The 26,501-nt window shown below is 47.8% G+C and overlaps 1 protein-coding gene across 2 annotated transcripts in view; it reads left to right on the forward strand.

Moving 5' to 3' along the window:
• SP6 (Sp6 transcription factor) overlaps positions 1–26,501 on the forward strand; it is a 104,685-nt gene that overhangs the window by 69,208 nt on the left and 8,976 nt on the right. The gene's annotated exons all lie outside the window — the stretch shown is intronic.

The raw sequence follows: 26,501 nt of genomic DNA on the forward strand, positions 1-26,501 counted from the left end.
GCAAAATACTTCAGCCACCCTAAACCTGGGCTCTGAGTGCTGGGGGGTTTATGGGGATTGTTCTATGGTAATCCTAGTGCCATCCAACATCTAACACTAAAATCAAATTTGAGTCAGCCACAACAAACCCAGAGACAGAAATCTGGTAGAACAAAGCAGAGTCCTTCAGCAACAAGACAGTGGGTCCACAAGAATTGTCTTGGTATTCGGTTCTCTCCCCTTTCAAACGTGCCATACGTATTATATGTGAAGCCAGCAGACCGGTCAAACAGGATTTAACACTCACATAGGATTTAACACTGTTGTGTCAAAAAGGTTGCATACAACCCTTACCCCCAAGCATATGGTGTGGGGAGTCATCAATGCCCTTTCATGTTTGTTCCTGGGAGGCACTTCACAGCTGCTAACGGCTAATTACTGGCTGGGAGATGCGAGAGAGCCAATGCAAATTTGCCTCCAGGAACTTCAATCAGGGAAAGAAAACTTTCTAAAAGTTACTTTTCCTTACTATTTGTCATAAAATCCAACTTCACCATTGAATTGGATATTGAAGAACTATTAAAAATAGTGGTTTAAATATTTTTATAGCTGGCACCTTTCCTGAGTTTCACTATTAGTATTTAATATCTCTTCCTATTGTTTTCCTATGGGTCAGCCCGCCTTCCCACAGTAACAAAAGCTTGTTGGTGCTAGTGACTTTAAGGACATATTAACATTAGATGTCTACATGTCCTTCTTTTATATACCATGCATGTTGCCTTGAGGGGGTGACTTTTTGTATTTAAAAGGAAGGTTTTTACCTGTCAAATGGGTTTATTTTCACAGGTCGAATTGTAGTTATTATGCTGCTACAGTCCAGCTCCAATGGTATTGGCCATATTTGCACCACCACTGTATTGGATAGCATAACAGGCGATGCAGTCCACCAGTGGCATTTAGCTTCCAAGTCCTAGGTACACTTTGTACCTTATACTAAAGTCTTATCTGCAAGTTAAATATACCAGTTGGGAATGTGCTACTTCAAATATGTGAAAAGAGGGAGAGCAGGCACTTTCCTAATGGTTATCAGGGGTAGAGTGAACAGAATTCTAAAGCTGGAAAAATATAGGAACTAGCAATAGGCAAAAAAACTGGGACGAACACACAGAAAGGTGGATTTCCTACAAATACTCATTCAGTCCTACAACAACATTTCAGTTAAGTCAATTTTACCAGCTCTGATTCTATGTTAGTGAAATCGCCCCAGACTGGCCATAAAGTATCACACCACCACTATGAAATATTCCCAAAATGAAGAGTATAGGATCTCTGGTACCAGAGGCATTGCCATTGTTAACTGTGTTCTCACAGGTCATAAAGGTGTTGGCATGAACATAAGGACTCAAATAGCCACGGTATTATAAGTAGTTTCCATTATTTGCCCTCTCGCTAGCCATGCAGCCGCAAATAGCGGGCCGTTGAGGGGATTGTGATATGGCAAAGGATTGTCCCTGTAATGCGTACATTGGTGGTGGCCACAGGTTGTGTGACATCACTGTCACTATCCAAACATGTTATTGAATCTACATCTATGCCCCATTGTACCAGAGAATAATACTTATTAGATCCACAGTATAAGGAAACATAATGAAACAAGCATTTACAATGCAATAGGTCTCGCAGCATTAAAGTTTGAGTTATTGGCATTGTGTATGACAATGAGTTGATATGCTGATAATAAAGATATTAGAGGGCTTTACCTGAGCACCAATTACCTTACATGGAGACACACACATGATGAGCCAATAACACAGGCAGGAGGCATGAACGCACAGGCAGGAGGCAAAGACTTACAGACAGGGGGCGTGAAGCCACATACGGGAGGCGTGAGGGCACAGACAGGGGGCGTGAGGGCACAGACATGGGGCGTGAGGGCACAGACAGGAGGCGTGAGGGCACAGACAGGAGGCGTCAGGGCACAGACAGGGGGCGTCAGGGCACAGACAGGGGGCGTCAGGGCACAGACAGGGGGCGTCAGGGCACAGACAGGGGGCGTCAGGGCACAGACAGGGGGCGTCAGGGCACAGACAGCGGGAGTGAGGGCACAGACAGCGGGCATGAGGGCACAGACAGCGGGCATGAGGGCACAGACCGTGGGCATGAGGAGGAATGCATGAGAACCCAAAGTCTGGAGTCAGGAACGAGCAGGCAGGAGGCGTACAAAACACACTGCCAAAGAGGACAGAGTTAAAAGGAAGCAAGTCAGAGGAGGGTTTACACTCACAGGTAGACAACAGGGAGGAGGTGAGAGGACAGACCGACAGGGAGCCACAGGACGGACAAGACAGGATAGAGGAGGAAAAGATCGAGGCAGCAGTACACCCTGAGATAAAGGGAACAAGAAGCAAACACCAGGAAAGACGGAAGAGGAGGACGCAGGGTGCCCGCTCCCTAGAAGCACCCACAGGGGTCGTGCCAGGACAAGCACACCACAGGGACATCGGTGGGATATAAGGCCGGGCAGAGCAGGGCACACACCCGGGCAGGTGCAGCGGGATCCCCCCAGACAGTGGCAGCTCACTCAGTCATCCGCAGGACACGCCCAGACAGGAGCCGCAGATCACACAGTCAGGACGACCCAGGCGGGCACGCCGGGAGCGGGTGACTTACCGGGGGCCTGGCAGTCGGCGCACACGCTGTTCCCCGGCCTCTGGATGAGCTCCTGCAGGGCTCTCTTGTTCCTCTCCTCTGCCATGGTGCCCGCGGGCGGCTGGAGGTGCCCCGCTCCCCTCTCCGGTGCCTCCTACCTCCGGGCGGACTCTGGGCGCAGGGGCTGACGGCAGGCGGCGGGCTCCTCTCTCATCGCGGGCGGCGCGGCATTACCTGCAGCTCCGGAGTGTATCCCAGCCGGTGCCCTCCTCCTCAGCCATTCAAAGTGCAGCTCATTTAAAAGCGCTATTGTGTGCTTCCGCTTTGGCCGGCAATGCTTCCGGGTCGCCGCAGGCAGCGCGGCGGCCCGCCCTGCACGGGGAAGGGAGGCAGCTTTCGAGGAGGACAGCCCTGGCCGCGAGCGCGTTCTCGTGCGCGTGACCTTAACAAATCGCCGCGCGCGGCCAGTGCTGTCCTCCTGGAAAGCTGCTGGAAAGCAGACACGCTGACTATAGGTCTTTGGCGAGAGCGAGCTTCGCTCGCTTCACCGAGACCTAAAAAGGATATCCAGTAAAGCAGGAATAATTTTCAGGTGCAAATACTTTAGGTCACAGGTACAGATCTTGGTTTGATCTTTTATGCCTTCAGGATCTTCCATGGTAGTTAAAACCAGAGAGATAGACAGTGCTTAATTTGTGGTACTGATTGCAGCTGGTGGATTTTTTAAAATAATTTTATGAACAAGAAGGAGAAAGTCAGAAAGAGAGAGATAGGAAAACAGTAATGATAAATGGAGAAACAGGAATGAAAAGTAAACTGCAAGAGACGAGTGATATGAGAGGCAGGAACCAATGTATGGTGGCAGAAAAACAAGACATGGGGTGGAATCAAGATTAGACAGCCTTGGTATTTGTCATTCCCAGCATTCGTCAGCAACGAGGTTCCTAAAGGAACTTGACCCTTGCACTTTTGTTTTTTACAAATCAAACACGTTTTACTATTGTTATGCCTAATAGTAGTAGGAACTTTCAAGCTTGGTAAGTATTGTAAAAAAAAAAAGAATGGCTGTGACAACAGAGTTAGACTCACAACAGGACAGAGACCTACTGGATCTCCTACTAACAGTGGCAGTTAAAATAGTACTCACCAAATGGAAAGACACTTCCAAGGCAACTTTCAAGGGCTGGCTAAACTGGGTGACGTACCTTAGAGGCGCTGACACAACTGCCCTACAAAACTCACCATGGAGACAACCCTGCTGGGGAATGTGGGCATTCTTGGACAAATTCGTAGACCCATAAGATCGGCTTTGAATAGTACTAACAAAACGATACAATTGTCTCGAAAGCACCCCCCCCCCCCCACTGGATCAAGATAATATAGAGAAGAGAGAAAACTTCTGGTATGCTATCTCTTCTCTCTACCTTAATTCCTATCCTTCCCCCTTTCACTCTTTCCTTTCCTCTTACTGTGACAGTGGATAGGGGGACAGCCAATCATATATAATCTGAAACTGTACTACAACTAACACAGCCAGTTTGGGCTGCCACCCTGTAACGACAAAGCATTGACGATTACATGTTATATGTTGTAAAAAACAATAAAAACTATATTGAAATAAAAAAGCCCTGATTTTACGTGGAAAAAAGTCTGAAATTAAACTGTAATATACCTGAAATGGAAATACCCCTCAGCTGAAAACATCTGTTCCTTGGGAATTGGTCTATTTAACAAGTGGGTCAAACATTGTTACCATATGTTTTCCCACCTATCTTCTTCACCTTCCTGGTGCCTACAATTCCTGCTTCTATGACATTTATTCCAACCCCGACTTTCGTCGTATGGTGCTTTACATAAACTCTAGTTACGTTACAAAAGGTCATGTTCGTTTTTCAGGCACAGGTACATATAGTGATTCGCCCAGAATCACAGGAATTTCAGTCAACACCGAGACTCAAACCTGGTTCCCCAGTTCCAAAGTTGGGAGTTCTAACCGGGAAGCAACATCCCCTCATTTACTCTTGCTAATGGCAGAAAAGCTCCTAATCTGGATATTTAATGGCCACTCCTCTCAACACAATGAACATAGGACTAGCAGTGGCAGCTGGTGACATTTGAAAGTGGTGAGGCGTAAAAGTTCCAAATGAGTGACCTGTGGCTAGCGAGCGAGGCGAATCTGACCGTCATAAGGATCCCTGAATCAAGTTTGAAAAGACTGGGCAAATGGTGCATTTTCAAAAAAAAATTGAGGAAGCAAGAAGGTTAATAAGATAGTTGTGAAAGTGTAGTTAGGACATCATTAAAGAGATTTCATATGATAATGATGTAGGTAGCTGCTTATTCATTATAACCACAGAACTTCAGTCCTTTGGGAATAGGATTAATATGCACGTTCCTACATACAACATGCCAAGAAGTCTCAGAGCCCCACAAAATATGGACAATGACAGAAATAGATTTCTGGTTCAATGCATCATAATTGTCAAAACAAGGGCCTGTGTAAACATATGCAGGGCCGATGAAAAGTGCAAGCATGTGTACATTGTGCTACGAATTAAATCAACGGGACACGTTTTACAATACACCAACACTACCAATCTGCACATACATCAATGAGTAAATCAACAGTGTTTTCTACTGCATCACGTGAAACCGGTCTGAAATATTTTCAAAGTGTTAGGTTTATTAAATGCTCTCGACTACCTTAGCACACTGACGCAAGAAACATTACTAACAATATCTCCACCAGAATAAAGCAAATCGATATGGTTACTGTGAGAAACCGGGTGTAATAAAAATGTGCATACGCAATAAATCCATGTGATGTGTCAACAGGTTTTTTTCATCCATTGTCAGATTAGGTCGAAGGGTACAACAGCACAGGACATGAAAGTAAACATAAGAATACCTATCTCATCCACAGTGGAATGATAATTCTTATTTCATCCATAGTAGAACCATATTGTAATACTGAAAATAGAAAAATATTGGGGTCTACACGCTAACAGAAAAATTCTTTCGAATGAATCCATCGAATTGTCAAACCTAGAACCTCATGTGATCACTTTCTGCAGACTGATTCCAAAGTTATCTATCAGGATTTATGGCACGCTACTTAACAAACATACTGTGGTGCTGTGGCATGCACTATTTAAGGCAGTAGTTCTAAAATAAAATCTTTGGTGGCATACACTTGGTAACTACAATACGCTCAACTTTTGTAGCAATTTCCAAAGAGTGTAGCTCACTTTTTTAAATATTAAACTATAAGGAAAAGGTACATCAGAAGGCTAAAGATGCTCACCAAGCAGACACTTCTGAGTGTTGCAGAACTCGGCCACTTGTTTACCCTATGGAACCGTGTGATTTCATATTTAACACCGTGACGCTTAAAACAAAGAGGTGAGAACCCCTTCCTCCAATAGAGACGCTGCTCCCATGCTGTTACACAGCATTAGAGCAGCACCAGGATTGGCTTGAGTGAGCAGACTCATCTCTCATTTGGAAACTGGGGGGGGGCGAGGGTGGTTGCAGCTTTGATCAGCCCCATGTTCCTAATGTGCAGGTGTAGAGAGGCCTCTAGTGAGCATGTCAAGCTGGCCGGGGAAAGGCAGCCGTCCAAACCCACATGCGCACTTTGGGCCTAGGTGCCATGTTCTGGCTCCTGTTACTGGTGTGTGAACCTGAAGTCATGGTATCTATAAAAATTAATTGAAACCCCACCCACTTCACAGCTGCTGTTATGCCCATGGGTGAAGGTTGAGCTGGCGCAGGCATGAAAATGAATGCAGTCATGCAAAGTGTTTTAAGCTAAATCAGTTTATAGAATGCACATTAAAGGAGGTTTTGGGTTCAAAAGAATGAGTGCTGCAATGCCCAACGCTTAAATGCTGGAACCGCCCCTGAGGACAAGTGAAAAAGTATAAGATGGGCTCCTAAGGCTCCCAATTCAGTGAAACAGTGAACTTCGGAACAGGTGTGCCGGTGAGCTGCTGTTGGCACCTTCTTGTGGTCCGGGTCTAACCTGTAGTAAGTGTCCTGGTGGCAAACATTTCCCCTGGCCTGTCAGTCCCAGGTGGCCCTCCATTGAACGGCCTCTGGCCTTCTCTGTCACCACCAGTTGTAGGCACAGTCTTCCTAGTGAACTGTGAGATACCCCTGGCTCTGTCTCTTTCTAAAGGACCTTGAAACGAGCTGCTGGCGCCTCATTCTGGGCCCTGCGACTTCCACTGTGTAAGGATGAACGTCCAGAGCGGTTTGTACTATCTGTCCCATCCTGCCTGTTTCCATGTTCCCTGACTGTTTCCCTAAGCTTTAGAGTGTCCATGTTAGAGGATGCCCAGACACTGCCTCCATTGTTCCTCATCATGCGCTAGACGTCTGCTGAGACAATGTGTCCTCGAGGGGGCTAGCCACATTTGTGTCGTCCCTGGAAGGCTATGGGTGCGAGGCAGTGACTGGAGGACTGTATACTGGGCTGCACTTTCCCGGTCTATGGCCCCCAGCCTCCAGGGCGCTGCACATCCCCGGTCTATGCCCCCAGCGCGCTGCACATCCCCAGTCTATACCCCCAGCCTCCAGAGCGCTTCACATCCCTGGTCTATGCCAGCCTCCAGAGCGCTGCACATCCCCGGTCTATGCCCCCCAGGCTCCAGAGCGCTTCACATCCCTGGTCTATGCCCACCAGCCTCCAGAGCGCTGCACATCCCTGGTCTATTCTCCTAGCCTCCAGAGCTCTGCAAACCCCGGCCTATGCCCCCAGCCTCCAGAGCGCTGCACATCCCCGGTCTATGCCCCCAGCATCCAGAGCGCTGCACATCCCCGGTCTATGCTCCCCAGACTCCAGAGCGCTGCACATCCCCGGTGTATGCCCCCCAGCCTCCAGAGTGCTGCACATCCCCGGTCTATGACCCCCAGCCTCCAGAGCGCTGCACATCCCGGCCTATGCCCCCAGCCTCCAGAGTGCTGCACATCCCCGGTCTATACCCCCAGCCTCCAGAGCGCTTCACATCCCTGGTCTATGCCCCAAGCCTCCAGTGCGCTGCACATCCCCGGTCTATGCCCCCAGCATCCAGAGTGCTTCACATCCCCGGTCTATTCTCCCAGCCTCCAGAGAGCTGCACATCCCCGGTCTATGCTCCCCAGACTCCAGAGCGCTGCACATCCCCGGTGTATGCCCCCCAGCCTCCAGAGCGCTGCACATCCCCGGTCAATGAACTCAGCCTCCAGAGCGCTGCACATCCCTGGTCTATGGCCCCCAGCCTCAAGAGCGCTGCACATCCCCGGTCTATGTCCCCCAGCCTCAAGAGCGCTGCACATCCCCGGTCTATGACCCCCAGCCTCCAGAGCGCTGCACATCCCCGGCCTACGCCCCCCGCCTCCAGAGCGCTGCACACCCCCGGTCTATGGCCCCCAGCCTAGAGAGCGATGCACATCCCCGGTCTATGACCCCCAGCCTCCAGAGCGCTGCACATCCCCGGTGTATGCCCCCCAGCCGCCAGAGCGTTGCACATCCCCAGTCAAATAACTCAGCCTCCAGAGTGCTGCATATCCCCGGTCTATGGCTCCCAGCCTCCAGAGCGCTGCACATCCCCGGTCTATGCTCCCTAGACTCCAGAGCGCTGCACATCCCCAGTGTATGTCCCCCAGCCTCCAGAGCGCTGCACATCCCCGGTCAATGAACTCAGCCTCCAGAGCGCTGCACATCCCTGGTCTATGGCCCCCAGCCTCCAGAGTGCTGCACATCCCGGGTCTATGGCTCCCAGCCTCCAGAGCACTGCACATCCCCGGTCTATGCTCCCCAGACTCCAGAGAGCTGCACATCCCCAGTGTATGCCCCCCAGCCTCCAGAGAGCTGCACATCCCCGGTCTATGAACTCAGCCTCCAGAGCGCTGCACATCCCCCGGTCTATGCTCCCCAGACTCCAGAGCGCTGCACATCCCCGGTCTATGCCTGCTAGAACAAGAGCCTCTTGTGAACTGCTCAGTGTCCCCTTCCATGCTGGGCCCAGGGCCCACGGTGTGGCCAGATCTCAGGCAAGTTGCTGTTGACCCTCGTTTTGGTGCATGCCTCGAGGAAGCAGCAGTTCTCCCTTTACTGGGGTGGTGTTGTGCATAGCCTTACCGTGAGAACCTTTCTGCACCTAGTCCTGGTGCCTTGGTTTGGTGGAGGTGCCCAGGGAGGTGCTGTTGACCCCTTTCCTCTACACTCTGTTTGGCACAGGTATCCAATAATTGGCTGCTAGCCGGTGCCCTACAGTGCCCTCGATTGGCCCACATCTCTGCTGAGTGGCTGCCTTTGAAGTAAGCGTCTGTCAGCCACTTCCTGTGCCCTCAGTTACTCCGGTCTCTAGTAAGTGGATGTCAGACACTTCCTGTACCCTCCGTTTCTCAGGTCTCCAGTAAGCGGATGTCAGCCACTTCCTGTGCCCTCGGTTTCTCAGGTCTCTAGTAAGTAGATGTCAGACGCTGCCTGTGCCCTCAGTTTCTCAGGTCTCTAATAAGCGGATAGCAGCCACTTCCTGTGCCCTCGGTTTCTCAGGTCTCTAGTAAGTACATGTCAGACGCTGTCTGTGCCCTCGGTTTCTCAGGTCTCTAGTACGCGGATGTCAGCCACTTCCTGTGTCCTCGGTTTCTCAGGTCTCTAGTAAGCGGATGTCAGACACTTCCTGTGCCCTCGGTTTCTCAGGTCTCTGGTAAGCAGATGTCAACTACTTCCTCTGCCCTCGATTTCTCAGGTCTCTAGTAAGCGGATGTCAGACACTTCCTGTGCCCTTGGTTTCTCAGGTCTCTAGTAAGCAGATGTCAGCCACTTCCTGTGCCTTTGGTTTCTCAGGTCTCTAGTAAGCGGATGTCAGACGCTGCCTGTGCCCTCGGTTTCTCAGGTCTCTAGTAAGCAGATGTCATTCACTTCCTGTGCCCTCGGTTTCTGAGGATTCTAGTAAGTGGATGTCAGCCACTTCTTGTGCCCTTGGTTTCGCAGGTCTCTAGTAAGCGGATGTCTGCCACTTCCTGTGCCCTCGGTTTCTGAAGCTTCTAGTAATCGGATGTCAGCCACTTCCTGTGCCCTCGGTTTCTCAGGTCTCTAGTAAGTAGATGTCAGACGCTGCCTGTGCCCTCGGTTTCTCAGGTCTCTAGTAAGCGGATGCCAGCCACTTCTTGTGCCCTCGGTTTCTGAGGTCTCTTGTAAGCCGATGTCAGCCACTTCCTGTACCCGCGGTTTCTCAGGTCTCTAGTAAGCGGATGACAGCCACTTCCTGTGCCCTCGGTTTCTCAGGTCTCTAGTAAGTAGATGTCAAACCCTACCTGTGCCCTCGGTTTCTCAGGTCTCTAGTAAGCGGATGTCAGCCACTTCCTGTGCCCTCGGTTTCTCAGGTCTCTAGTAAGTAGATGTCAGATGCTGCCTGTGCCCTCGGTATCTCTGTTCTTTAGTAAGCGGATGTCAGCCACTTCCTGTGCCCTCGGTTTCTCAGGTCTCTAGTAAGCGGATGTTAGCCACTTCCTGTGTCCTCGGTTTCTGAGGATTCTCAGGTCTATAGAAGGCGGATATCAGCCACTTCCTGTGCCCTCGGTTTCTCAGGTCTCTAGTAAGCGGATGTCAGCCACTTCCTGTGCCCTCGGTTTCCCAGGTCTATAGTAAGCGGATGTCAGCTACTTCCTGTGCCCTCGGTTTCTCAGGTCTCTATTAAGCGGATGTCAGCCACTTCCTGTGCCCTCGGTTTCTCAGGTCTCTAGTAAGTAGATGTCAGACGCTACCTGTGCCCTCTGTTTCTCAGGTCTCTAGTAAGCGGATGTCAGCCACTTCCTATGCCCTCGGTTTCTCAGGTCTCTAGTAAGTAGATGTCAGACGCTGCCTGTGCCCTCGGTTTCTCAGTTCTCTAGTAAGCGGATGTCAGCCACTTCCTGTGCCCTCGGTTTCTGAGGATACAAGTAAGCGGATGTCAGACACTTCCTGTGCCCTCGGTTTCTCAGGTCTCTAGAAGGCGGATATCAGCCACTTCCTGTGCCCTCGGTTTCTGAAGATTCTAGTAAGCGTATGTCAGCCATTTCCTGTGTCCTCAGTTTCTCAGGTCTCTAGTTAGCGGATGTCAGCCACTTCCTGTGCCCTCGGTTTCTCAGGTCTCTAGTAAGCGGATGTCAGCCACTTCCTGTGCCCTCAGCTTCTGAGGATTCTCAGGTCTCTAGAAGGCGGATATCAGCCACTTCCTGTGCCCTCGGATCCTCAGGTCTTTAGTAAGTAGATGCCAGACACTGCCTGTGCCCTCAGTTTCTCAGGTCTCTAGTAAGCAGATGTCAGCCACTTCCTGTGCCCTCGGTTTCCCAGGTCTTTAGTAAGCGGATGTCAGCCACTTCCTTTGCCCTCGGATCCTCAGGTCTTTAGTAAGTAGATGCCAGACACTGCCTGTGCCCTCAGTTTCTCAGGTCTCTAGTAAGCGGATGTCAGACACTTCTTGTGCCCTCAGTTTCTCAGGTCTCCGGTAAGCGGATGTCAGCCACTTCCTGTGCTCTCGGTTTCTCAGGTCTCTAGTAAGTGGATGTCAGCCACTTCCTGCGCCCTCGGTTTCTGAGGATTCTTGTAAGCGGATGTCAGTCACTTCCTGTGCCCTCGGTTTTGCAGGTCTCTAGATAGCGGATGTCAGCCACTTCCTGAGCCCTTGGTTTCTGAAGATTCTAGTAAGCGGATGTCAGCCACTTCCTGTGCCCTTGGGTTTCTCAGGTCTCTAGTAAGTAGATGTCAGACGCTGCCTGTGCCCTCGGTTTCTCAGGTCTCTAGTAAGTGGTTGTTTGCCACTTCCTGCGCCCTCGGTTTCTGAGTATTCTTGTAAGCGGATGTCAGCCACTTCCTGTGCCCTCGGTTTTGCAGGTCTCTAGTAAGCGGATGTCAGCCACTTCCTGTGCCCTTAGTTTCTGAAGATTCTAGTAAGCGGATGTCAGCCACTTCCTGGGCCCTCGGTTTCTGAGGATTCTTGTAAGAGGATGTCAGCCACTTCCTGTGCCTTCGGTTTCTCACGTCTCTATTAAGCGGATGTCAGCCACTTCCTGTGCCCTCGGTTTCTTAGGTCTCTAGTAAGTAGATGCCAGATGTTGCCTGTGCCCTCGGTTTCTCAGGTCTCTATTAAGCGGATGTCAGCCACTTCCTGTGCCCTCGGTTTCTCAGGTCTCTAGTAAGTAGATGTCAGACGCTACCTGTGCCCTCTGTTTCTCAGGTCTCTAGTAAGTAGATGTCATATGCTACCTGTGCCCTCTGTTTCTCAGGTCTCTAGTAAGCGGATGTCAGCCACTTCCTATGCTCTTGAATTCCCAGGTCTCTAGTAAGTAGATGCCAGACGCTGCCTGTGCCCTCAGTTTCTCAGGTCTCTAGTAAGCGGATGTCAGACACTTCCTGTGCCCTCGGTTTCTCAGGTCTCTAGTAAGCGGATGTCAGACACTTCCTGTGCTCTCGGTTTCTCAGGTCTCTAGTAAGCGGATGTCAGCCACTTCCTGCGCCCTCGGTTTCTGAGGATTCTTGTAAGCGGATGTCAGCCACTTCCTGTGCCCTCGGTTTCGCAGGTCTCCAGATAGCGGATGTCAGCCACTTCCTGTACCCTTGGTTTCTGAAGATTCTAGTAAGCGGATGTCAGCCACTTCCTGTGCCCTTGGGTTTCTCAGGTCTCTAGTAAGTAGATGTCAGACGCTGCCTGTGCCCTCGGTTTCGCAGGTCTCCAGTAAGCGGATGTCAGACACTTCCAGCGTCCTCGGTTTCTGAGGATTCTTGTAAGCGGATGTCAGCCACTTCCTGTGCCCTCGGTTTCGCAGGTCTCTAGTAAGCGGATGTCAGCCACTTCCTGTGCCCTTGGTTTCTGAGGATTCTTGTAAGCGGGTGTCAGCCACTACCTGTGCCCTCGGTTTCTCAGGTCTCTATTAAGCGGATGTCAGCCACTTCCTGTGCCCTTGGTTTCTCAGGTCTCTAGTAAGTAGATGCCAGATGCTGCCTGTGCCCTCGGTTTCTCTGTTCTCTAGTAAGCGGATGTCAGCCACATCCTGTGCTCTCGGTTTCTCAGGTCTCTAGTAAGCGGATGTCAGCCACTTCCTGGGCCCTCGGTTTCTCGGGTCTCTAGTAAGCGGATGTCAGCCACTTCCTGTGCCCTCTGTTTCCCAGGTCTCTAGTAAGCGGATGTCAGCCACTTCCTGTGCCCTCGGTTTCTCAGGTCTCTAGTAAGCGGATGTCAGCCACTTCCTGTGCCCTCGGTTTCTCAGGTCTCTAGTAAGTAGATGTCAGATGCTACCTGTGCCCTCTGTTTCTCAGGTCTCTAGTAAGCGGATGCCAGACACTTCCTGTGCCCTCGGTTTCTCAGGTCTCTAGTAAGGGGATGTCAGCCACTTCCTGTACCCTCGGTTTCTGAGGTCTCTAGTAAGCAGATGTCGGCCACTTCCTGTGCCGTCAGTGTCTCAGGTCTCTAGTAAGCGAATGTCAGAAACTTCTTGGGCCCTCGGTTCTAGTAAGCGGATGTCAGACACTTCCTGCCCTTCGGATACTTCGCACAGGTCTTTAGTGAGGTGCAGGTGCCCCTAGTCAAGTGTGACATCGGCTAATGTATGTTAAAGTCTGTGGAAATGTGTTTACCTTTCAGCGAGAACAGGACGTGAAATATACGGAAACACCAACGAAATATTGATGTTTCTCAAACCAATGCCAAAAAAAATGAGAATACTTTAGACTGCACTTACTGTATTTATTTTCAACATTCAAGAATGTTTAGCAAACAAGTTAATTGAAACATGTCGGTTTACTTCTGTGTCCACACTTTGAGTCCTGATGACGGTTTCCTCACACATTTCTCTGAAGTGTTTGTGCTGACTCACCTTTCTTTAGTGTCCCCGTCCCTTTGCATGTTGGTACACCTCACAGTGCACGCGTGCGTCCTGCATTCAGTCTCATGGAACAGGAGTCACTGGGAGAGTGAGTGACTTTCTTCCCATCTCATTAAAGTGTGCCTCTTTGAGGCCGAGTCACTCCTTCGTCTTTTTCTGCCTCGCAATTCATGCAGAGACAAAATCCTAACTTTACTACTACTAAATGCCTTCTGTGAATACCAAAAGTAGTAAGTTTAGGATTTTGTCTTAAATTAGTTCCGTGAATCGGCCCCTTGGTAATGAGCAGAATTTAGAGTCCACCGTTTCTGGCAACACTCATCCTCGACAACTGCTACTCCAATCAGAGTCATTAGAACATCAGCGGGGATTAGCTTTTGTTGATCATGTATAGAGCAGATGGGTTAATTGCCACCTTCTCTGGCTACAGTTCTATCTGTAATTACCCCACTTTTTTAGACTTCGGCCTGTCTCACTCTCCTTTCAATGGACTTCCTCTCTTGCACACATCCTCTACTGGTTAGTTTTTTTTTACCCATTATCCGCTGCCTATTCTATCCAGCATCTTTCTTTTTCTCAAACCATCTTCATGTTCTCCTCTCTTCCATCACTCACTATATTTCTTTCCTGCCAATCTCGTGTTCACTTGTTTTTCTGTTAATCTGACTCTTCCTTAAGAAACTCACAATGATGATCTATCCCCTTGACATCTCACCTTATGTTGCTGTGTCTGTTGTCTCTTTTTTCTTTTGTTTCTCTCTCTTAATCTCATCTTAACTGCTTTCCTGGTTCTCCCAGCTTTTTGGTCTTGGTTTTCACACCACAGCTATTGATACCGCTTACAATATACACTAATTGGCCTTTAGGTCTGCCCATTCCAAACATTGGCTTTCTACGATCAGCTTCTTTAGTCATTGGTTTAAGACATCTGTCAATCACGTCTTAGCCCAGCCCAGTGGAGTATTCACCTATCTCCAAATGATATTGGTGCTTAGATGTATGCTTCCCACTGACTCAAATGCTTGCATTAAACTGCATGAAGGGACTACTTTTCAACTATGACCCTCTTTATTTGAAAGGCAAACAAAATACGTGACTGTATTAAAGGCACGCGAGCCTTGCATACAGTCCACCTTTCGTTTCTTGTCTGGCTTTAATGTCTTTACCATGCATGCTCTAGCACGTTAAAAAAAGACCTATTAGCTTTTTGTTCTTTCTCTCGTTCTCTTTATTCTTTCTCTTGTCCAAGTTGCTGTATCTTCCTTCTATTATAGTTCTGTTTTTGTCTCCTCCCTTTTGTTGCACTCTGACCCTCTCAGACTGAACTCCCGGTTGCTTGCCATGGATTCTCATTCCTAGAGTGTCAGAAGTTTCATTCACCCCCTAAACCTCTTGCCAACTGCAGTGCTTTTTTACTCAATAGACTCTTCAGTTGAGTGACTGATGAGGCCGAGGTGTCTGTCTATCGGAAGCCTGGTAACCAACAATGACAATGTAGTGATAATTTGAAGATAAGACATCGTTGAGGGTGATCACAGGGGCCAAAATGTTTGGTCAAGTGATGTAGCCCAGGGACGCACTGATGCCAGCAGGGTAGCATTTGGGGATTTGGGGTGGATGGCGGTTGGGGATTGGAGTGTGGGTGAGAGTTAGCAGTAAGGTGGGAGTAGAAGTGAAGTATATACAACTGGTGGCTGAATTACACATTGTGAAACCAGAAAAACTGGGATTAATCCTAGCTTTTCCACTTAACCAAAGAGTGTTATCCTAAGTAATTGTTTAGCAATTGTTTTATTTAACTTTTCCACCTTTTTCTTCATAATCACATATGAGAACATTGAAGTACATGACTTCAGGATGTGTACTGTACAAAACTTTCTCCAAAGTTTGATTTAATTAACTGTAATTCTGTTCTTATATAATAGGAACCCAGGCCACCTGAAGAGTGCACATAACAACTGATTTATCTCTTAGTTCACTATTGGCATTGTTACTGGGGGAGTGTAAGAATGAATGTTTCTAACTTCATGTTTGAAAACTATCCCTTGAAAAAATACTCTACAATGGACTGATATAATCTGATGTACTAAGGAGAAACAGTTCTGCATGTTAAGGAAATACACTTATAGAATTTTGAAGAGACTTTATTAGGCTTTTACACCTTTACTACAAGATACCTTTAAAAATTAAGGTGTGTCTAAAGCTTAGCAGTGTAGGACACCCTAGTTACTTCCTTTCTTTAATTTTAAGTAACCTTTAAATACACTTCTTCCTGTTTATTAAACATATTTTTAATGTTTGTTCTGTGTCGAGTAAACAGCAGCCCATTGTTGCGGTTAACCAGGGGGCTGCATGTAAATGTCAGGAGGGCCGCATGCCACCCCTGGCCGTACTTTGAGTATCAATGTCGTAGTTTAATACCTCTTCATGCATTGCCTTTTTAAGAAAGTTCTGCCTGGCTCTCTCCGTGTATGAGCGCCCCCTGCTGGCCCAACACACCACGTGAGGGCAAATGCTAGTCTGAGGCAGCCTCGGCCTGGCCGCACGGGGGCTTCTCCCAGTTTTGTTTTGCTCCACGTGGGCAGGAAGTGTAGGTTAACCATGGCAAGTCGTAGGCGGTGTGACTGCTGCAAAAGCGGTAGCCTAAATGGGCAGGGTGGCAGGGCGGCGCGAGCTGCATGCAGTGTGCCCAGTTCGTGTGCCCTCGGTCTGGCACAGACCTCTTCGCGCTTCTGCCGCGGACCCCGTTCAGTGCTCTTGGCCTGGCACAGGGCTCTGTCGGGCTACTGTTGGCCCCGTTCAGTGGGTGGGCGGCTTTGGCGCAGGCCTCGGAGTGAACTCTGCCTGGCACCGCCAGTGTTTTCCTTTCGTCGGGCGTTAAAAATACGCCTTCCAATAACATTACACGGTGCCTGCTTGGGAAGGGCCCTCGTTCTCTGCCCTGCTCCGGTTACACTGAGTCAGGGGCCCGCAGAACCCGTCAGGCGAGGTCGGGGATGCTGTGGGAACCAGGTGGGTAGAGATGAAGGGCCCGTGTGATGAGTGAAGGAGCCTGTAGCCGCCAGAGCATCCCGTCTTTCCTCTGAGAAGAAACTTGTTTTGGTCATTACGTTACGTCAAATGGAAAATTCGAACGACGTTGATAGGTCAGGATAGTAAACAGCCTTACCTCCGCTTACTCGCCTGTTGTTATTAGTCCTCAGCCAATCAATGTCGAGGTCTAGTCGTGAACAATGGTATTATTCAACCCTTGGCCTTCATGTGTTAAGCACTTCCCTGGCTCGGTCCCAGCGCTACCTTTTACTAAATGCCACATTCGAAATATCTGGTTACTTTAGTGAGCAATTGGGGGACCTGAAATATGGAAACTGTGGTCTAAATGCGATCTACATATTTCGAAGGGACTTCTGGGCAGCCCATTGGAGAACGGATACTATTATAATTTATAGCTTTATAGGCCAGTGCGTTGGCCTCTGCTGGTTGTTAAAGGTACTTGTTCTGAATTCTAGGTGCAGGCTGCAGGCAAACACCTATAGCAAGAGCACGAGGCTTAAAGGACCGGTATGGACCAAAACAGAAGAGCAATAATGCTATTAGGATGTTCCATTCATGGAGGGCAGAATGTTATAAATTAAGAAGGGATAAACAGAAAGATGCACATTGGAATGTTGGATTAGAAGGTATATACTAGCCATTATTGATGCTGAGATACGTCATTCGGTTCAGTAGAGCTCCCAACAACCCGCTGGGCTACTATGCACTGTGGCACTTATCACCCAACCAATCTTGTATACAAAGTACTGCACGCTGTAAGAGATGGTGGGAAAATAACACTTGTAAATAGAATAATGCATGCTGAAAGAGAGGGCTGGAAACAGGCTCCAATCTTAAGAAGGAATGTACTCCATTTTTCTGTAAACAGTAACAGGCTAATAACGAACCAGCAACGGCAGTAGTACAGACTAAAATATAGGTACCATCTCAGATGCATACATGTGGGGTGCATAATTCATGCACTAAAGCACCCATATTTCTGACTGTGAAAAGTTCTCGGTCAGAAAAATAATGGAGGAAGCTTGGAACAGCAATCTGCTTTTCATTTATAAAAGTGATCACATCGCCTGGTGAGATACAAGATCGAACTCCCCAAAGGATAGGAAAAAATAGGGAAACATCACTTACAACTAAACTTTTACAATGCACTACCATTACAACGCGGTCATTACAACGCAAACCATTACAACGCATTGCGCTGGGGGGCGCTCTAGGATAGGGAATAGGTTAATTTACTATCCAATAACCTTCCCTAGTGTCCACGGGGACTGGAGTTGGAATAGTAAATTAAACTATTCACTATCCAACACCCAAAAGCGCTATGCGTTGTAATGGTATGCGATGTAAAAACCGCGTTGTAAAGGCATGCGATGTAAAAGCATGCGTTGTAACGTCATACATCCGAAAAAATAGTATTACTGGTAACATATTTTTATGGAGTGAGAGTCCATTAAAGCCTACGATGACTTGAAGTGGGTTAGGAAAGAAGGTCCCTTCATCACTCCAATGTGTCTATGGGGCTGATCAGGAGTTGGACTAACTTTCGATGAGTCAGGCTCAAACACGATAAGTGAAGCTTGCGGAGTTGGAGAGCTCTTGTGATTCCCTGATTCAGTACATGCTAACATAGGCAGCAGACAAGGCTTCGGGAGTGACACAGGAGCGAGAAGGCGGAAGCCTTACACTGAGTCAAACACATAAGCCTAGGAAGATGTCGGCCTTCAGATGCTTTCAAACTCTTGAAGTCCTCCCTTAGTTGGGAGGTAAGGAGCTACTGAAAGGAAGAGCTTTGTGAATTCAGGGGTCTCCAGGCAAACTACTTTTATCTTGTGGAAAGCAGAAGAGTTGGTTCTGAGAGCCCTGCCTCAGGCATCTATCTGCATGGATTTCCAATATGGCAGCCTAGCTTCCAAATGAAATGTGTCGCAATAGGAAGTAAATAGAAGGAGCTATGAGGTGACTTTGACTGCTTAGAACACAAAATGACTGGGCCATATCTGCATTACCATGCCAACATAATGGGACAATCTACGTAAACACCCCTTCTCAGTCCAGAGGGACAGGCCAAAGGACCACTCTGAAATGCACTGGGCTAACAGTTCAACCCAAGCACATCAAAGGGGGCAAATACATCCTAAATGGCAATACTTTTATGCATTTTCTTATATTTTCTCTAATGGTCTATTACGAGAAATATACTTACAGTGGCCCTGTGGTTGAGTCAGATGTTACATGTTGAGGTCTGGCCTACAGGCAAGCTCAACTTTTTCACCTGCTTCATTTAATCAAAGCATTGATATAAGGAAACATGCTTTTGTGCAGCCCCCCTCCACCCCCCCAAACACGTTTTGCCCCATTTCGACTATTAGCTGCTGGTTATTCGACTCTTGAGAGTCCACTGAGGCCTGCTAACCAGCCCTTCGTGCCAATATTCTAACCCCAATACAAAGATGTGTTGAATTGGATACACCTAATTGGATTGGCAAGTATTGAATTACTTATAAGTCCCTGGAATATGATGCACAGGTACATACCCAGGGCATGTAAGACAGAGTGCTCACCCAGAACTGCAGCACTAGTTGTGCCTCTGTGCATGTGACAGACACAAAATGGACCCCAGCCTGCCACTGCAGACTGACAGGACAGTGTGTGACACTGACGGTTCGACTTTGCCATTACACCTGATGGCAAAGTCACCACTTCCCTTAAGTAATTTATGTAAGCCTCCCATAAGTAAGGCCTATGGGGTCCTAAGACAGAGAACTATATGATACTAAGTAAGACATATGATTTTCTATATGTCTTAGCAGCAACACTTCCAAACAGCAAACCTGCTGTTGAAAGGTTAGGAGCCCCATTGGCTAACACAGGGTTAAACGGTTGGGACTCTAACCCGTCTAACTCCTGAATGGGACTACCTAACAGGGTCAAGTAAGGTATCACATTAATTGGACATCAAATCCGACCTGGTGCCCAGGCCAGATTTAAAGTCACTATTAATACTAAGCAACTTTTAGAAAGTTGCCACTCTGCACTCCAGTTAGTCCACTAGCCTCACAAAGGCCCTGACACATATATGGGTTTCTGACCACCCGGGGAGACGTGTGGACGACTTCCAGGCCTGGGAACAAAGGCAGTTGCGTCAGAGCGAGGTGTCACCTCCACTCTTAGATGGCCACTCAGGGTGTTAGCTGAAAAGGCAGGCTTCAAAGGTGAAGCCTCCTTTGAAGGGCCGCTTGTTACAACATCCCTTAGCAGGATGCCTTTTGTTCCTAAATTAGGAGACAGAGCTATGTGAAGGAACGCTGTGTCCAAACTGTTTTTTTCGTGGGCGTGTAGCCCTCTGCTCGCCACACCTCTAGGGTGGGCTGCCGTGCTCCAGACGACCAAAGAAGGCTCATGCCATCTTGAAGGGGGCAAGAATGGGGCACTCTGGGATAGCTAGATGCCACAAATCACAGGAACGTTGTCACTAGGGAGGAGGAGACCCAGTAGCCCATTAGCTAGCGATCACATGGCCCCCACAGGGCACTTTCCTGGGATTAGTAGAGCACCCCTGGCACCCTGCCTGCCCCTGAGTACTCACTGGATTTGGGAAGAGGACAAGAATACTACTTTGCATCTGTTAGAAGCACACAAAGGGAGGCAGTGACGTTGGAGTGACTGCACCTGCTGCACTTAGGGCTAGCGGAGTTTGGATTTTGTTCTCCGTGCCTGGCTCAGGGAAATATTGATCCCTGGCCCCAGTCCGAAGGAGATACTCCAAGGGTTAGTTGACTGACCCCTCCAGAACGGAACTGGGGACGTTAAAGCTGAAAAGAGCCCAATTCGCCTCTCTGGTAGCCCCCGCAAAAGTTTTGCCACAACCAAATGCTAGGCAACCCAAAGGACAATTCAGACAAAGTTAAAAGGTGCATCCGTGTCTGCTGGAGTCGTGGGTGTTGGCTGTGACTGTATTCCTTGCCCAAGAGGGACACCAGCCTCCACCAAAGATTTGCACCCAGACCGCTGTGTTGCAAAAGCGCAAAGCCTGTATCAGCAGCCCTTGGACCCTGCACCTAAGACTTAGTGGGACCCCGAGATCCGTGGACAGAGTCTCCTCCACTCATGGACTGAGGATTTGACCGGACTTCATCCCGTTGACAGCACAGCATCAAGAGCATCCTTTGCCTGCACCCCTCAGCATCAGTGCCACTCTATTAAAGTCTATGGCAGTCATCCTGTAAAGTTGACAACTTGCTTCAAAAATGCACGAGCGGCCAGGTACCTGTCCAAAGTATCCTTTCCGCCCCCTAGACCTTATCCCAGCTGGATTTGGTAACCCACGTCAGGCCGGAGCAGGTGTGCAATACCCATTGGGTTCAAAGGGCTTCAGCCCCCCGCCGTCGTGTGTGTCAGCCCGGGCTGAGAAAGCATCCCCGGCTGACACATAGGCAGTTTTTGAGCTTATCGTAGCCGCACTCGAGTACTTCACAGGTCTTTAAAAGACCCATTACATGTTAACGAGGCTTTGTTGTTTTTTTTACCCCTTCATCTCCACTCTGCCTATTGCTGGAAGAATTAGCCCCCCATGAAATTTTCAGTAGCCCCTCCCCCCGAAAGTTGGCTCTAGTTTCGCCTCTGGGCTGGAGTACTCACACTAACTTTTCAAAAGCTTTGAAACTTTACATTGCCAATGTTTGTTTGCTGTTGTATTTAAAAGAGCTGCAAAGCTCTAAAACCTATAACTCCGGAACCCGCCAATGGATTTTGATGATCAAGTTCACAAAAAATTCATTGGTGTGTGATTTTCTTATTTCGTTGTTTGGTGCTGTTAAATGCTTTACACTAAGTTCCTTTGCCAAGCCTTACTGCTCGCTGCCACAGTTGAGTAAACGATACTGAATGGACCCACGACCGCGTCTGTGACCGTACTCCACCATAAGGCCCCACAGCCATATCATTTAGTACACTCAGATCCTCCTCACAATTGATTAATAATATATGTATGTGTTTGTATGTATATTGTGTGGCATTTGCATAGAAATTCTATTGTTACATCTCTCCAGTGTTTTTGACACAGTTAATCATGGCCTTCTAATTAACCAACTATATTCTATTGAATTTAGAAAGCAGTCTATCTTCTCGGTTTGCTTCCTCTTTGACCAACAGGTCTTAGTCGATGGTAATAGCCAACTTCTGTTCACCTACACTATGCTCTCCTGTGGCATCTCACAAAGCTCAGCCTGATCTGCCATTGCATTGAATCTGTATGTACAAACCCTCTGTAGCCTTATAACATTTTACCCCTAGAACACTTACCTACATATTGATTAGAACTGGCTTCTGTTGAAATTTGTTTAGATCTACAAAATCCATTCATAGACTTACAAAATGTCTCCTAGAAATCCAAGATTGGATGACCGATAAATTCTTAAAGCTGAATAATGACAAGATAGAGCTGTTGATTATTAGGGAGAATGATAACCGCCCAAAATCAGACTTGCTCAACTGGGAGACACTCACCTTCCAAACATTAAGGTAGAGTACTTGATTGTGATCTTTGATCAAAATCTAACTTTTCTCCCACAAGCACATTTATTTTTAAATCTCTCAAAAAAGGTTGCCTAAATGTGCCTTATAGAAGAGGCAGCGAATGCAAAATATGATAGTGAGAATTGAGAATGATTTTGAAAAATTGATCATGTATCAGCGGCCAGAGAAAAGCTAGGCTTAGAGGAAAGAATTAGGGCCAGATTTATGAGATTGTCACACAGCGCAGCAAGTCACTTCGCTGTGCTGCGTGACAGGGAAAGGACAGGAATGTGTAGTATTTAAAAGAATGCAGTGTATTCCTGCCTTCTCCCCTGCCCTGGTGCCGTTTTGTCTGCCTAGTGCCAACGCAGCACCCTTGCATGATGGTACATGGGTGGCCACATTAAAATGAGGAGAAATAAAGATATTTCTCCTTGTTACACCTCACCTGGGGAGGTGTAGGTTTTTGGCGCATTCCCAGGTCTACCGCTTCTGGTAATGCGTCAAAATCCATAGTTATTGTGTGGAAACACCCACGCAATACCCATGAAATGCCTCCTTGCGTAGAGTAAGGCAATGCAGAAATTTGCACTGTGTTGCTTTACTCCAAATTTATGAGGCCATGGAAGGGGGCCTTGCGTGGCTTCATAAATCTCATTTTGAGTTGCATCACTCTTGCACCACGTTGCGTGGTGCAAGAGCGACGCAGCGGGATTGTAAAAATGCCCCTTATCCTTAAACTAACTTGACTGGTCCATCATACATATAATTAGACCAGGCGTTTTTTACTCACATGACAAATAACTTCCTGCTGCCCAGGAAGGACTCTTCGCTGTGGCATCGCCTTCCTTCTAAAATCCCGGGAGCAGGAAGTTGCAAGCACACACGAATCTCTCTCTCTCTCTCTCTCTCTCTCTCTCTCTCGCTCTCGCTCTCGCTCTCGCTCTCTCGCTCTCTCTCGCTCTCTCTCTCTCTCTCTCTCTCTCTCTCTTTCTCTCTTTCTCTCTCTCTCTCTTTCTCTCTCTCTCTCTTCCCCCCTCTACTATATAATAAACTTATTGATTAGCTTGAACAGTACTTATGATTGGCTCTGAGTAACTGAGATTGTTATCTCCTCTGGCCATGTTCGACCTGCAGTCCTCACAAGGGTGTGCAGGCTGCCATGAAAATGCTTTGCCTTATGCTCTTTGGGACAAGCCCAGACCCACAACATTACCAGGGGGGATAATGGCACATTGATAACAGGTGGAATATGTCCACATTAACCCCAAAAATCTGAAGAATGTCTTGTTATCACATATTCAATGTTTGTGAACATCCAGTGACCATGTGGTGATTGTGTTTAGGTATATTCCACTAACTGCCTCCATGTCAAAGGCTGTTGATGCTTTCTGTGGCTGGTTGATTTTTCACTACTGTAGTGCTTTTGTTCAGTATATCTTTGCGTATGGTCTTCAAAGTTCTAAACCCAATAAAAATGTAGATATAATAAGCGCAAAACATTCACCAAAAAAACTTGCACCAAAGAGTGTTATGGTGCATATCAACAAACTCAGACACCATTGATTGCGGTTAGCAGTACCAAAGGAGCCATGAAGCACCCACCCACACTTCATTTAAAACAACCATTCATGTGTGGAATACTAGAGTGGAGGTGGGGAAGATGACCACAGCAGGGTCATTTCAGAAGGTTGTATAGCTTGATTGGTTCTGAACCATGCCCTAAGAATGGAAATGTTGGCTTTCTGGTTAGTATTTTTTTTAATGGCAATGGCTTGTAATATACACCTTAGCTTTTGTTGAATACTATAATGTACTCGGTAACTTCCACAGTATGTTCAAGAACTCAGCAATGTGGGATTTGCCCATTTAAAAAATGGGGTCACCCTGTGAGCATTGTCAAGGTGATTGGTATGTGCTGTATTCACTGAGTTCCTGGATAAATCTTAATTTTAACATTGTTCTATTCCAGTAGAAAGGCGCTTCCCTGAGCCACATTTATATGCTAGGTGCTGAATATTATGTCGAATCTTTTTGTGGAAGAAAAGAAAAGGAAAAGATTGACACCAGTGGGATATAATCCTGGTATTTAAACATATCTTCTCCTTCATATCTCCTTGAGATCCTCTCTCACTACACTCTGTGAAGCGCCCTACAATCTACCAGCAGAGCCCTACTCCTTTCACCCAAACATGGCTGTGTCCAGATTCCCATCTTTCACTCTCCTTGGCTCCCTGCACTGCATTCTCCTACCGAACGAGTAAGAGCCATCACCTCCCTGTCAAGTTCAAATTGCTGTAAAAGTTAATCTCCTTTAAAGGGATCTTTCAAGACCGATTACATTTAGCTCCCACTAATCCCAAACACACCTAGTCCTGCCGCTGTCACGTCATGTGTATCATGTATCATATATCGTGTGTGTTTGAAAATTTCCTTCTATGTCACCACCTAAACTGCTATTGTGCTGTTGAACCGCCTATGCTTTCGGCAGAAAAAAATAATTGTGGGCCAATAAACCAACCACGGAGTTGTGTCATAGTGCTAGTAGAACGTGTAGAGAGAATGACAAATCTTACAGAATTTCTGTCTGGTATAGGCATTTGCCTTCCTGTCCATGCCAATGTACACCCGATCCAGCTCTAAGAAGAAGTAGAAATACCTCTCTAAGGAGAGGATCAGATATTTGGGCGGGAAAATGAGAATGTGGAAGCCACCTTGGGGTGACAGAGGGACAAGAGGCCTGACCCCTACTTTCCCAAGACCTGCTTAAATCTCTGCTGCAGAACTTCATTTTATTGGCATACACCACTCCAACCTCCAACTGACACATCTCCTTTTTTGTTAAATCCCCTCTTTGCCAACAAGTTCCCAGCTCTCCACTGCCACTTTGAGTCTAATCCTGTAGCCGTTAACCACTGTAATGGATCACAACACCTTGTGCCGCTCCCTACAGAATCACACAGCAAAGATTACTTGCGCCCCTAACCCAGTTCCTCATCGGCACACAAACTCCCAGTGCTCCTACACTAAAGGCCATTCTAGTGGCAAAAACCAATTGCAAATGATCAACACCACTGCGTGAACATCTTCCCACTTAAACCAAACAAATACTTAAAGGAAATCAAGCAATAAGTAGCTTCTAATTTGGCCAACCACCCACCAGGTATGCCCTCCACTCCCAAAAGAACACAGCTATCATCAACTTCGCATAGTTCAACGTCCCCTGGGTAGAGACAAACCCAACAACTCCCAGGATCATCACCTTGACCACATTCCAAATGTGAATTACTTAAAAAAAGGTCTGATATTGAGCAGCTTCCCATTGGTCCACACTCCTCTCCCCTCTTCTTCAATACCTTTCCATTAACCAAGCCTAGGTCCAGGAATGAATCCCTTACATTATGACACCTCCATGAACATGCAATATCAATACATTGCGCACCATCATCCCCCGGAAGAGATCCCATCATTACCACCCCTCCCCCCACGACCCATTTCCACTAGTCAGCACTGCAAAAGAGTTCAATCTGAAGAACTTCAGATTGAATGTCTCCTAATTGGCCAACCCCACCTCAAAGCCCTTCACCCCGAACACCTTTGAGGTGTGAACCTAAACACTCCCGACACCCCATTCTGAACACGTTCCCATCATTTCCCTTAGTACTCCCAATATTTCCACCCCAAGCACCTTTCCACTAGCCAACAATGCAAAGTCCTCCACCCTGAACACCGTCCCAAACAGTACTCCAAAAAGACCCCACCCTAAACACCTTCATGTGACTATCCCATACTCTTGGGAAAGCCCACCCAGAGAGTGTCTACTTCCCTCTTGGTCTGTTTCCAGTTCTGAACGTCTATGCAATAGCCTGATGCAATCTGGGTGTCGTAGTCTTGTTTTGCTTACACTGAACAAATTAGACAAATACGCTTGAAATCATGAATTGGAGATGGAAAATTTAGGAGCAGAGACAGTGGCCATAATGACATGACATGAAGTGAAGTGGTCACCCTACCCGACCCTGCACAGAATTACCGCATCCACGTCTAAAACCCCAGCCTGAATGCACCCCATCATTACCACAGCCACTCCCAAAACCCACCGAACACCCTTCCCAGTGGCAAATAGTACTCTAGTGACTGCACCTTAAACACCTTCACATGACTTACCCACCCTTCCCCAAGACCCACACACTGAACACCTTCCTCAAGAAGGAGCCTCCACTCCTCCCTAGATCCTCCCAACACCCCTCCATTGCCCCACATTACTCCCAAGGACCTCACCTTTGATTAGACTCTCACCAGAAACAACACCTCTAGGCGAAGATGTTGGATGTTCTAAAAACCAAACCATCTACTGTGTTAAGAGCAGCGTGGAGTTCATGCCTGGCCGCCTTCACCTCTGCCACAGTCGCCACACTCCCTTACCCTATAGACTTCCACAGGACCTCTCCCAC

This window comes from Lissotriton helveticus, chromosome 5_1 (assembly GCF_964261635.1).
Source record: "Lissotriton helveticus chromosome 5_1, aLisHel1.1, whole genome shotgun sequence".
In the NCBI taxonomy this organism is placed as follows: domain Eukaryota; kingdom Metazoa; phylum Chordata; class Amphibia; order Caudata; family Salamandridae; genus Lissotriton; species Lissotriton helveticus.